Below are 14,286 nucleotides of genomic sequence, written 5' to 3' on the forward strand. Positions count from 1 at the left end.
TGATGTCACGCAGCTTACAAATCGAATATTGGGGCACATTTACTTATCCGGTCCATTTGCGTTCCAGCGGCGGCTTCTCTGACGAGCGTTCGGGTCTTCCGGTGATTCATGAAGGTCCTGCGCCCGATGACCACCAGGTGGCTCTGCTGCGCCGAAGTCCGCCAAGGTGCCCCAGAGTTCATCGTCTTCATCGTGGTGCATGTGAGTGTGGCCCGTGCGACCATTTTTTTTTTTTAAATGCAGCCGTTTTTCCGAATCCGTCGAGTTACTGTTCGGCCACGCCCCCCGATTTCTGTTGCGTGCATGCCAGCGCCGATGCGCCACAATACGATCGCGTGCGCCAAAATCCCGGGGCAATTCAGGGAAAATCGGCGCAAATCAGAAATATTCGGGTAACACGTCGGGAAACCGCGAATCGGGCCCTTAGTAAATTACCCCCATTGTTTTTCCATATTTTAGAATTTACTATTTTGGGGATAAATACTGTTTTGAATTAAATTTTATATATTTAACATTTTAAAAAAAAACCCTATGTAATCGAGCCATTTTCAAATCTGCACACCTAAAACTATCAGAAACAACTTTTAGGAAGATTGTTAACCCGTTGAGATCTTCATAGTAATTAAATCAAAATGGAGGTGAAATTTAGAATGGTAAAATTTTGTTGGTTAGCCCATTTAGCCCTAAAATTTACACATTTCCAAAAGATAAAAAGAGAAAATCCATCTTACAATTTGTTAAAGGAAACCTACCACTTAAAAGTGGTAGGTTTATACACATATAAATGGCACCAGCTCAGGGTGAGCTGGTGCCAGAGCATATTTTTGTTAGGGGAACAAAACCCCTATTGCAGAATTATAAGTTATATTAACTTATAACTCGGCGCACCGCACTTGGGCACGGCGCACCATGCACATGCCCGTGCGCTGCGCCGGATTCTAAAGTGCTGGAGAGCCGGTGACGTCACCGAGCTCTCCGGCACACGCTTGCCTGCGCAACTTAGCACGGCCTGCACAGACATTAGCGCCACCCTATTTGGCCCTCTTAATTCCTATTTTGTCACTATTGATACCAGGCCCCCATAATTTTTGGGGATTCCGCTCTCAAGGCCATTGGCAGCTGTCTAAAGATGCTGCAATATTTGGGACCTGGACTTCGTGTATATCATCGCATATATCCAAGTGGTACGATGGTGAGTTTTTTACTTTATTTTGACCTTTTTGTAAGGTATCACCTGAGGCGCCATCCACTGTTTGTTGTTTTTGCTCTTTTCTGTTGAATCAGGTAAGGGCAGCAAACTTAGTCTGCCCCTGGTGAGGGAAAGTTTAGTTGATGGTTCTTATTTATGGTAATGAGAATTTTGATGTTCTGTAAGGAAAATCATCTAACAATCTTTTTCGCAGACACCCTATAAATGCCAGCTCAAAGGCCACCGGAAGTGAGAAAGAACCCTGACAACCTGAAAACCCTCACAACCCTAAAAGGCTCAGAGACCCCGATTACCTAGCCCTTATAAAACAGAGCTTTGCAGGTGGGTAGACTGCCACTAGTTTCTCATCAGATATAAGCTTAAGATTAAGGTTAAGATGAAAATAAGGTTAATAGGATTGGGGCCAGATTGGTCCAGAAGGGAATGTATCTAGACCAAAAACATGGACATGTGAATAGCCCAGCTGTTTAGGTTTTATTTAGATATTTAAAGAGAACCTGTTAGGCAAATGAAACCCCAAAAATAAATATATTTTCATAAACTGCCTTTAAAAAGCATTGCCCCTATCCCTACATTGTCCCTTTACATTCCTGTAAACATAAGCAATCAGGTATTAAAGCTGTATGCAAATGACCTGAGAGATGTCCAATGAATCATTATCATATTCAGCTGTGCAGCTTATTTATGAGTAGGAAGCACAGCCACACCCCAGTTCTTGACTGACAGCCTGTATAATGATGTGCCACTCCTGGTGCTGGCTCCTCTATGTACTTCCTGGTGCTGGCACCCCTGCAACCTGTGCATATGAGATACTCCTATACACATCACTGACACCCTGTACAATCATGTGGCACTACTGGTGCTGGCTCCTCTATGTGTGTCCTAGTTCTGGTGGCCACGCCCTTGCAGTCTGCGTATGTATGAGATATTCCTATACACATGACTGACAGCCTGTATAATGATGTGACACTACTGGTGCTGTCTCCTCTATGTGCTTGCTGGTGCCCCCTGCAGCCTGTGTGTATGAGATACTACTATACACATGACTGACAGCCTGTATAATGATGTGAGGTATAATGGTGTAATGGCTCCTCCATGTGCTTCCTGGTGCTGGGCCCCCTGCAACCTGTGTGTATGAGATACTATACACATAACTGACAACCTGTATAATGATGTGATACTCCTGGTGCAAGCTCCTTTATGTACTTCCTGGTGCTGGCACCCCTACAGCCTGCGAGTATGAGATACTACAATACACATGACTAACAGCCTGTATAATAATGTGATAATCCTGGTGCTGGCTCCTCTATGTGCTTCCTGGTGCTGGTGCCCCCTACAGCCGGTGTGGGAATGACATACTCCTATACACATGACTCACAGCCTTTATAATGATATGACACTCCTGCTGCTGGCTCCTCTATGTACTTCCTGGTGCTGGCGCCCCTGCAGCCTGTGTGCATGAGATACTACCATACAGATGACTGACAACCTGTATAATGATGTGACACTCCTGGTGCTGGCTCCTCTATGTAATTCCTGGTACCCCTGAAGCCTGTGTGTATGAGATACTCCTTCACACATGACTGAAAGCCTGTATAATGATGTGTCACTTCTGCTGCTGGCTCCTCTATGTGCTCCCTGATGCTGGCGCCCCTGCAGCCTGTGTGTGTATGAGATACTCCTTTACACATGACTGACAGCCTGTATAATGATGTGAGGTATAATGGTGTAATGGCTCCTCTATGTGATTCCTGGTGCTGGCATCCCCTGCAGCCTGTGTGTGTATGAGATACTCCTATACACATGACTGACAGACTGTATAATGATGTGATGCTCCTGGTGCTGGCTCCTCTATGTGCTTCCTGGTGCTGGTGCCCCCTGCAGCCTTTTCTTGGGGCCTGGAGGCAGCCGGGGCCCAGAATACTGGAGTGGCTGGCGGTTGCAGCCTAGGCACGCTAGTGTCACTGTGCTTGGTATGGGGACCGAAGGGCTGTCCCACAGCCTGGCAGGTCTCCAGCAGGTGGTGTGTGCAAGAAATTAGACGAGGGAGAGGCTGAGGTACTAGTTCCCCCTGGGGCAACCCCTTAGTGTCTGTAGTATCAGTCCCTGGATGATAGATGGGGAAGCCCTTGATGGTGACAGCCGTAGCAGGGACCAGATGGAGGCAACGTAATGCAAAAAGTTCTTTATTCGAACCAAAAGCAGCAACGGGCCAAACTATTCTGTACAGAGGCAGGTTACTGGGAGTGATCTTGGAGAGTGAACCTCAGGAGTTTGGTCAACAGCCTGGTTGCAGATGCAGGCTGGGAGGTAGCAGCTGTGTCCAATGCTGGAAGCTGCAGCTCTAATCCTTGGTGTTCTGTGTATCTGTGCTAGTGGTGCACTGACACCCTGTAAGCACTTTAGTGAGAGCTGAGGCCTAGGAGGCCTGTAGTAAGAGCATGTGCTCTAAGAGATGCTCCTCTGTCAGAGGCTGGATCCTAAGAGAGCGTGTCATTTCCCGTCCAGAGGTTTTTTCATTCCCTGGTCAGGTGGTCTCACTCTCCAATCACACTCCAGTTACAAAGGTGGAACATCATTGGATAATAACATTCAATAAGGTTAACCCTTGCCTGTCCATGCAGTAACTACTGCTGCTAATTACCGCTAGATGTACCGAATGATACAGGGGGCTTATTCCCAAACACTCTGCCTTACACAGTGACAGGGGTGTTCCATTTGAGATACTCCTATACACATGACTGACAACCTGTATAATGATGTGACACTCCGGGTGTTGGCCCCCCCATGCAGCCTGTCTGTATGAGATACTCCTATACACATGACTGACAGCCGTTATAAAGATGTGACACTCCTGGTGCTGGCTCATCTATGTTCTTCCTGGTGTTGGCGCCCCCTGCAGCCTGTCTGTGTATGAGATACTCCTATACACATGACTGACAACCTGTATAATGATGTGACGCTCCTGGTGCTGGCGCCCCCTGCAGCCTGTGTGTATAAGATACTCCTATACACATGACTGCATCCTGCAGCAGTTGTAACAGCCTGACATGCTGTTACTCCTATACACTACTTGTTTAGCTGATTCCTATGTAGATAAAGCAAATAAATCAAAAACATTAGCAATGCTTATACATTCCACACATATGTGAGCAGGGGTGGCATCACTTTCTCTCTTCATGTGTCCAGCCTCATTTACATAATAAAGAAAAGATGATTTTATTCAGTGGACAGAGATGCAAACTACAAGATGATACAACCAAGTTAACAGATCACTAATTACTGCTTTGCTTGAGATATAATGAGAAGAATTTTTTTGGGTGGGTCAAAACTCCAGGAACTCCAGTCTGACCAACCACGAAGTTGTCACCACTTTTTCTATAAACACTAGGATATTATGACTGGAAAATAAGACCACTCATGTCCCATGTTCAAAGAAATATTCATAAGCAACCTTATAAAATGTATGCATTCATTTTTGTTTAAGCAATAGCTGCTATTAATTTCTCATGGCACTGTATAACCTAATAGGCCAGATTAATTAAACCGGCTGTCTGACTTTTCATTAGAAAGTATGTGCAAACTGCACCAAAAAATTCAACACATAGGGCCTCATTTACTTACCCGGTCCAGTCGCAATACAGCAGCGTGTTCTCCGGTGAGGATTCAGGTTCTGCCCGGATTCACTAAGGTCGTACGCCCGATATCCAGCAGGTGTCACTGCTGCGCTGAGTTCCGCCGGAGTTCACTTGATTCTTCCCGGTGCATGTGAGTGCTTGATATTGCGACAAAAATTATTTTTTAAGTTCCACGTTTTTTCCGTATCCGTCGGGTTGTCCAACGGCCACGCCCCCGATTTCTGTCGCTTGAAAGAAGGCGCCAATGCGCCAAAATCCTATCCCATGCCCCAAAATCCCGGGGCAATTCAGGGCAAATTGGAAATCGTCGGGAAACCTGACGAAAGTGCACGATTCGGACCCTTAGTAAGTGAGCATCATAAAGTGGCATTCCGGTGCTAATTCAAAACACATTGGGGCTTATTTACTAAGGGTCGCGGATTGCACTTTCAATGGACTGTTCACTGGTTTCAGGATTTGTACAGCTTTGACAGGTATTTAACAGGGGTCTGCGCAGGGACTGTGTCGCATGTGATCAGATTTTGGCGCAGCTGCGCTGGATTTCATGTGACAGAAATCGGGGGGCGTGTCGTTGGACGATCCGACTGATTTGCACTAAGCATGGGATTTAACTTAGACTTGCATACACCAGGAAGAAGGTGAACTCCGGTGGACCTGAGAGGGGAAGCGACACATGCAGGATATCGGGCGCACGATCTTAGTGTATCACGGCACAGTAAATTATTGTCGGACAATGCACTTTCGGGTAACTCCAGCAGGCGGCTAAGTAAATGTGCCCCATTATTACCACATTTATTACTTAATATTACCATTTTTTTACCGTATTTTTCGGAATATAAGGCGCACTTAAAATCCTTCGATTTTCTCAGAAATCAAAGGTGCGCCTTATAGTCCAGTGCGCCTTATATATGTATTGTACTTACAGACAACAGCTGCCTTGAACTGTGCACAGTTCTGCCACCTGCTGGTCATTCACCCTTATAATCAGGTGCGCCTTATATAGGAACTTAGACGTTTTAGCAGGCATTTATTGATGGTGCGCCTTATACTCTGATGCGCCTTATAGGCCAAAAAATACTGTACTCAAAATTGTGGAGCACGACAATTAAATTGTGTACACCAAAACAAAATATAATATAATCAAAATATAATAAACGTTATTCCCGGCGTTTAACCCCGTAACAGAAAATAACACCCTTAGTCTAAAGTTACACATTTTTTACAATTCTTGAAAAATATTTTAAAAAATTATAAATAGTTAACTTCTAGAGATGAGCGAGCACTAAAATGCTCGGGTACTCATTATTCGAGACGAACTTTTCCCGATGCTCGAGTGCTCGTCTCGAATAACGAGCCCCGTGAAGTCAATGGGAGACTCGAGCATTTTCAAGGGGACCAAGGGTCTGCACAGGGAAGCTTGGCCAAACACCTGGGAACCTCAGAAAAGGATGGAAACACCACGGAAATGGACAGGAAACAGCAGGGGCAGCATGCATGGATGCCTCTGAGGCTGCTTAATCGCACCATTATGCCAAAATTATGGGCAACAGCATGGCCATGACAGAGTGACTGAATGAGGCTAGATAGCATCTAAAACATCCAATAATTGACCCTGACACTATAAGGGACAGCATGCAGAGGCAGCGGCAGCAGTGGCAGGCTAGAGAGTGTCATGGCGACATACCCTAAATGGACTCAGGTTTCACCAAAGGAGGTGAAATGATTTCCTATGTGAACAAAAGGTTGACGGTATATTTAGTCGATAACACAGCATGGTGGCGACATAGTGACCAAGTTTCATAACGTATCTGGTGAAACACCCGAAAAATGAGCCTGACACAGCTCTTTTGATAAGGGGACGACATGTGGAGGCAGCCATGGAGACGACTTCCATGATTAAGAGCGACAGTATGGGGCATTCATATTGCGCTGCTATGATTGCAACTTCAGGTCTCCAGCATGGCGGCGACAGATGGGCCGAGTTCCACTATGTATCTGGTGAAACACCTGAAAATTCTGCCTGACACAGGTCGTTTGATAAGGGGATGATGTGCTGCATATCCTCTCGTGCTCCAGCGTCTGGGGTATAGAGAGTTGAAATGAGACATTGGTGGACGCTGTGGAGGATCGTGGAGGCAAAATGGACAGGAAACAGCAGGGGCAGCATGCATGGATGCCTCTGAGGCTGCCTAATCTTGGGATGGAGCTGGCGGTCCACTGCCAGGCGAGATTTCGCCTGTCCAAGCCCCTGTCTCTCGGCTCCTCCCCACCCAAAATGGGCCTGAGGGCCAGAAGCGTTTACTTTGAAAAAATTATAATTTTCAAAGCAGGCCGGGTCATTTGAATATTTCACCTAGGAATAATGGAATAGCATAGTGGTTCTATTTTTAATTGTTTTTACGGAAATGGTTCCATGATTAAGAGCGACAGTATGGGGCATCCATATTGCGCTGCTATGATTGCAACTTCAGGTCTCCAGCATGGTGGCGACAGATGGGCCGAGTTCCACTATGTATTTGGTGAAACACCTGAAAATTCTGCCTGACACAGCTCGTTTGATAAGGGGACCATGTATGGAGGCAGTGAACTAGTAGTAGATTAAAGGTGCTGCAGTTAAAACTATGTTAGTTGGATCTTGAGATGGAGCTGGCGCTCCGCTGCCAGGCGAGCTTTCGCCAATCCAAGCCCCTGTCTCTAGGCTACTCCCCAAACAGCACTTCTAAGAACCTTTTGTATAAGATCAAGTGTAGTAGCGTTCTTATAAGTTTGGGATATGGCGGGTGAGGGGAATGTAAACAGATGCGCAAGAAGCGCTGAAATAATATTGGTAAATGATAAAAGTTTGCCAGTATATTTTGTGGATTACACAGCAGGGTGGCGACAAAGTTAACAAGTTTGATGTGGAAGCCATGAAAACAACCCAAAATTCTGCCTGACACAGCTCGTTTGATAAGGGGACCATGTATGGAGGCAGTGAACTAGTAGTAGATTAAAGGTGCTGCAGTTAAAACTATGTTAGTTGGATCTTGAGATGGAGCTGGCGCTCCGCTGCCAGGCGAGCTTTCGCCAATCCAAGCCCCTGTCTCTAGGCTACTCCCCAAACAGCACTTCTAAGAACCTTTTGTATAAGATCAAGTGTAGTAGCGTTCTTATAAGTTTGGGATATGGCAGGTGAGGGGAATGTAAACAGATGCGCAAGAAGCGCTGAAATAATATTGGTAAATGATAAAAGTTTGCTAGTATATTTTGTGGATTACACAGCAGGGTGGCGACAAAGTTAACAAGTTTGATGTGGAAGCCATGAAAACAACCCAAAATTCTGCCTGACACAGTTCGTTTGATAAGGAGACCATGTATGGAGGCAGCTATATGGACAACTTTTGGAGGCAGCTATGGCGATGACGTGTGGAGGTAGCAATGGAGACAACGTGTGGAGCCAGCTAAAAAGACGACATGTGGAGGCTGCTATGGAGACAATTTAATTTGGATAGTGCCTGTATGTGGCAGTCCAAAAAAGTTTTCAAACCAGAGGAGCAGGTAGGTGGTCCTCCAGAAAAATTAAATAAATTGAGTGCCTGTATGTGGCAGTCCAAAAAAGTTTTCAAACCAGAGGAGCAGGTAGGTGGTCCTCCAGAAAAATTAAATAAATTGAGTGCCTGTATGTGGCAGTCCAAGAAAGTTTTCAAACCAGAGGAGCAGGTAGGTGGTCCTCCAGAAAAATTTAATAAATTGAGTGCCTGTATGTGGCAGTCCAAAAAAGTTTTCAAACCAGAGGAGCATGGAAAAGTAGTGGCGGCTGGGGACCGAATACCGAGGGGCGGCCGCCGCCATGAGGTTTCGAAAGGCCTCGGTCTCTACCAGCCTATAGGGCAGTATCTCCAGGCTAAGCAACTTGGAGATGTGGACGTTGAGGGCTTGGGCGTGTGGGTGGGTTGCGCTATACTTCCTTTTGCGCTCCAGCGTCTGGGGTATGGAGAGCTGAACGCTGGTGGATGCTGTGGAGGATCGTGGAGGTGAAGATGGGTTTTTTCGCACGGGAGGTGTTTGGGCCGTGGTCCTGGGCAGGGGGCTGACTAGCAGATGACACAGGGGAAGGAGCAGTGGTGTGCCCGGCCGGAGGTGAACGGGCTTGGTGCCATTGAGTGGGGTGTTTAGCATTCATATGCCTGCGCATACTGGTAGTAGTTAAGCTAGTAGTGGTGGAACCCCTGCTGATCCTGGTTTGGCAAAGGTTGCACAACACAGTCCGTCGGTCATCCAGTGTTTCTTTAAAGAACCTCCAGACTTCTGAAAATCTAGCCCTCGCCACGGGAGCTTGACTACGGGCAACATTTGGCGCTGATGCACCAGCTCTGGCCCTGCCTCTCCGTCTGGCCCCACCACTGCCTCTTCCAACCTGTTCTCGTCGAGGACTCGCCTCTGTCTCAGAAGCACTGTGTTCACCCGGCCTATCAACCCAGCTTGGGTCTGTCACCTCATCATCCTCCAATCCCTCAGTCTGCTCCCCCCTCGGACTTCCTGCCCTGACAACAACTTCACCACTGTCTGACAACCGTGTCTCCTCATCGTCCGACACCTCTTTACACACTTCTTCCACTACGTCAATAATGTCATCATCACCCACAGACTGCGACCGGTGGAAAACCTGGCATCTGAAAATTGCTCAGCAGCAACCGGACAAGTGGTTTGTGACTGTGGGAAGGGTCCAGAAAAAAGTTCCTCAGAGTATGCCGGTTCAAATGCCAAATTTTGCTGGGAAGGGGCAGACTGGGGGGAAGGAGGCTGAGGTGGAGGAGCTGGAGGAGTGCTGATTTCAGTGACATGGGTGGACTGCGTGGAAGACTGACTGGTGGACAAATGGCTAGAAGCATTGTCCGCAATCCACGACATCACCTCTTCGCACTGTTCTGGCCTCAACAGTGCTCTACCACGAGTCCCAGTAACTTGAGACATGATGAACCTAGGGAGTGTAGCTCTGCGGCGTTCCCCTGCTCCCTCATCAGCAGGTGGTGTCTCACCCCGCCCAGGACCACGGCCTCTGACCCCTGCAGTAGTTGGACGCCCACGGCCACGCCCTCGTCCTCTACCCCTAGCCCTCGGATTAAACATTTTCCAAATTAAAGTGTAAACTTTAACTTTTTTTTTTTGTGTTTTTTATTTATTTTTTTAAAACAAAACGATGCTATCCTATTGCTATGGCTAGTTTCTAACCTACACTGACAGCACACAACTGGATTTTGTGCTGTGCCTGATGACTTTGAGCTATAAAATAAATAAAGGTAAAAAAAAATAAATCAGCAGAATCTGCCTAATTCTAATCAAACCCCTAATAAATTGTCCCACTTCGGTGTTTGAGGTGGATATGCGTGTCACTAAGAGCTAAACACAACGGTCGCAAGTCTCCCTGCAAATTCCTCACAATAGGGTACTAGCTGCACTACTAATGCCAGCAAGCCCAGCCACAAGCAAACAAAAGAAAGGAAAATATAATGCTATTGTAAGCCTAAGTAAGCCGTTGGGGTTCTCCTATGGCTATTTTCTAGCCTACAGTGAAAGCACACTGCTTTGCAAGATGAGTTTGAGCTATAAAAAGAAATAAAGGTAAAAAAAAAAAAATCAGCAGACTCTGCCTAATTCTAATCAAACCCCTAATAAATTGTCCCACTTCGGTGTTTAAGGTGGATATGTGAGTCACTAAGAGCTAAACACAACGGTAGCAAGTCTCCCTGCAAATTCCTCACAATATGGTACTAGCTGCACTACTAATGCCAGCAAGCCCAGCCACAAGCAAACAAAAAAAAGTAAAATAAAACGTTATTGTAGCCCTAAGAAGGGCTGTTGGGTTCTTGTAGAATCACTCCTGCCTAACACTATTCTAATAGAACACCCTAACGCTTTCCCTGACCAGCAGCAGCTCTCTCCCTAGCGGCATCCAGACAGAGAATGATCCGAGCAGCGCGGGCAGGGGCTAGTCTATTCCAGGGTCACCTGATCTGGCCAGCCAACCACTGCTATCGACGTGTAAGGGTACCACGTCATGCTGGGTGGAGTGCAGAGTCTCCTGGCTTGTGATTGGCTCTGTTTCTGGCCGCCAAAAAGCAAAACAGCGGGAGATGGCATTTTCTCGAGCTGGCGAAATACTCGTCCGAGCAACGAGCTGTTTCGAGTACGCTAATGCTCGAACGAGCATCAAGCTCAGACGAGTATGTTCGCTCATCTCTATTAACTTCCTTAAAATGGGAAGTTGAAAACATCATCAAATATCGCAAAAAAAACCCCACCACCCACCTAAGTATGAAAGTTATTCATTCCATTCATTAAGAATTTTTTTTTTTGTACAGGAGGTTTTAATATTTGTAAATGTATGAAAACATTATAAAACCTGTATAAATGTGGTATCCCTGTGATTGCATCGACCCAAAGAATAAAGTAGAATTGTCATTTGGGGTGCACACGGAAAGCCTAAAAATACAAGCGGCATGGAATAATAAATACCAAACAAGAGGTCCGATGTGGTCCCAGTTACCTTAGTTGGACCTCTCATCGCATGACGGTTGCGCTTGAATGTTCTGCTCTATACATCTCGATGGAACAGACGAAAATTGCCAAGGAGTTGTAAAAATATATATATAAGGAGTGTTTATATATATATATATATATATATATATATATAAACACATCTACACATAAATTGGGACAGATTTATCAAGCTGCCTAAGAGTAAGAATGTGCTCAGTTTCCCATGACAAGCCAATTACAGATCAGCTTTCAATCTGCCCATAATATATATATATATATATATATATATATATACCTTACCTGGGGAAGTGGAGGTTGGCGGATGTTCTTCAACAAGGCGGCGGCAGACAGCTCCTTCAGGATCCACATCCGGTCAGGTCACGTCGGAGGTGGGTGTATGAGGCAGGCCGGTGCCCATTACCTTGCTGGCTGCTTCTCATGCAAGCAGCGGGCCATATTACCGTGGGGGTGGGTGCACCAGGCGCAGCCCAGCTCACAATTTCATCAGCCAGCTATGGGAGGGAGCATAACATCATAACATCACCGGCTTTGTGACCAGAAGAAGGGGAGGCGGCAGGTGAGCATGCATGCAGAGCGCTGCCCATGACATTGAAGGCCCAGAGGGAAGCGGAGCGGGCCCCTAAGGCTTCTACATCTGTTGTCACCCCCTTGGATCCAGCACAGTGTTGTAATCATGGCCAGAACTTGGCGCCTTTTAGGTAGATCATTTAGAGTGTGCCCCCCCAACTCTTTTTTTTTTTTTTTCAAAAATGGCTTAAAAACATGTGGGATTTTTTTCAACTTTTTTTTTAAGTGGTGACTAAGAAATCCCCTTTAAAAAACATGGAACAAGTTTCACTTCTTAGCAGAGCTCTTCAAAACATGTATGTTTCAACACATAGCGCACACAGATTACACAGCGCTGCACAGAATTTGCCAAATCAGTTCCTGTCCCCAATGGGGCTCACAATCTAATCAACCTACCTGTATGTTTTGGAGTGTTGGGGGAAACCGGAGGACCCAGAGGAAACCCACACAAACACGGAGAGAACATTCAAACTCTTTGCAGATGTTGACCCTGGGGCTTGAAACCAGGTCCCCAGCACTGTAACCACTAAGCCACTGTGCTGCTGTGTTTTCATACATTTACAAAAACTAACTGTACAAAACACAAATAACCTTTTCATACTTGTACGGAGTGTGGTGTCAATTTTGCAACTTTTGATGACGTTTTCAATGCTACCATTTTGAGGACTTTTAATCACATTTTATTGAATTTGAATGGTAAAAAGTGGCATAATCGTTCTAGGGAAAACTGGGTGATTTGAATTTTTAGTTTTTTTTATTTCCTTTTTTTACAATTACATAAGTTTTGAGTATGACACAAATATTATATTTTCACATAATCTGTTGCCCTCTGGTTTTCATGTGTGTAAACATATTATGAGTAACAAAAGCTTTTATTGACAGTTTGAATGAGTTAATGCAACAAGTCAATATTTGCAGTGTTGACCCTTCTTCTTCAGGACCTCTGCAATTCTCCCTGGCAGCTCTCAATCAACTTCTGGACCAAATCCTGACTGCAGTCCATTCTTGCATAATCAATGCTTGCATTTTGTCACAATTTGTTGGTTTTTGTTTGTCCACCCGTCTGATGATTGACCAAAAGTTCTCAATGCGATTAAGATCTGGGGAGTTTCCAGACCATGGACCCCAAATCTCTATGTTTTGTTCCCTGAGCCATTTAGTTATCACCTTTGCTTTATGGCAAGGTGCTCCATCATGCTGGAAAAGGTATTGTTGATCACCAAACTGTTCTTGGACGGTTGGGAGAAGTTGCTCTTGGAGGACATTCTGGTACCATTCTTTATTCATGGATGTGTTTTTAGGCAAGACTGTGAGAGAGCCGATTCCCTTGGCTGAGAAGCCGCCCCACACATGAATGGTTGCCGGATGCTTTACAGTAGGCATGAGACAAGACTGATGGTATCGCTCACCTTGTCTTCTCCGAACAAGCTGTTTTCCAGATGATCCAAACAATCGGAAAGGGGATTCATCAGAGAAAATTACTTTACCCCAGTCCTCAGCAGTCCACTCCCTGTACCTTTTGCAGAATATCAGTCTGTCCCTGATGTTTTTTCTGGAGAGAAGTGGCTTCTTTGCTGCCTTCCTTGACACGAGACCTTGCTCCAAGAATCTCCGCCTCACAGTGCATGCAGATGCACTCACACCTGCCTGCTGCCATTCCTGAGCAAGCTCTGAACTTCTGGTAGCCCGATCCCAAAGCTGAAACACTTTTAAGAGACGGTCCTGGTGCTTACTGGTCCCTTTTTGGCAACAATGGAACCTCTCTCTTTGAATTCCTTGATGATGCGATAGATTGTTGACTGAGTTGCAATCTTTTTAGCTGCGATACTCTTCCCTGTTAGGCCAGTTTTGTGCAGTGTAATGATGACTGCATGTAACCATGGTTAACAGAAGAGAAACAATGTTGCCAAGCACCAGCCTCCTTTTAAAGTGTCCAGTGGTGTGATTCTTACTTAATCATTGTCAATAGACAGATTGATCTCCAGCCCTGTCCTCATCAACACCCACTCCTAGGTTAATGGAGCAATCACTGAAACGATGTTAGCTGCTCCTTTTAAGGCAGGCCTGTAATGAAGTTGAAATGTGTTTGGGGGGAAAAAGTTCATTTTCTAGGCAGATATTGACTTTGCAATTAATTGCTGTTAAGCTGATCACTCTTTATAACATTCTGGAGTATATGCAAATTGCCATTATAAAACATAATGCAGTAGACTTTATAAAAATTAACATTTGTATCATTCTCAAAACTTATGGCAATGACTGTAGAACCTCTTGCTTCAGAATGGCATCAACTGCAGGATGGGGGAGAGAAAGGCATCAGACACTACAAAA

The sequence above is a fragment of the Engystomops pustulosus genome, chromosome 7, assembly GCF_040894005.1.
Source record: "Engystomops pustulosus chromosome 7, aEngPut4.maternal, whole genome shotgun sequence".
NCBI classification, from domain to species: Eukaryota; Metazoa; Chordata; class Amphibia; order Anura; family Leptodactylidae; genus Engystomops; species Engystomops pustulosus.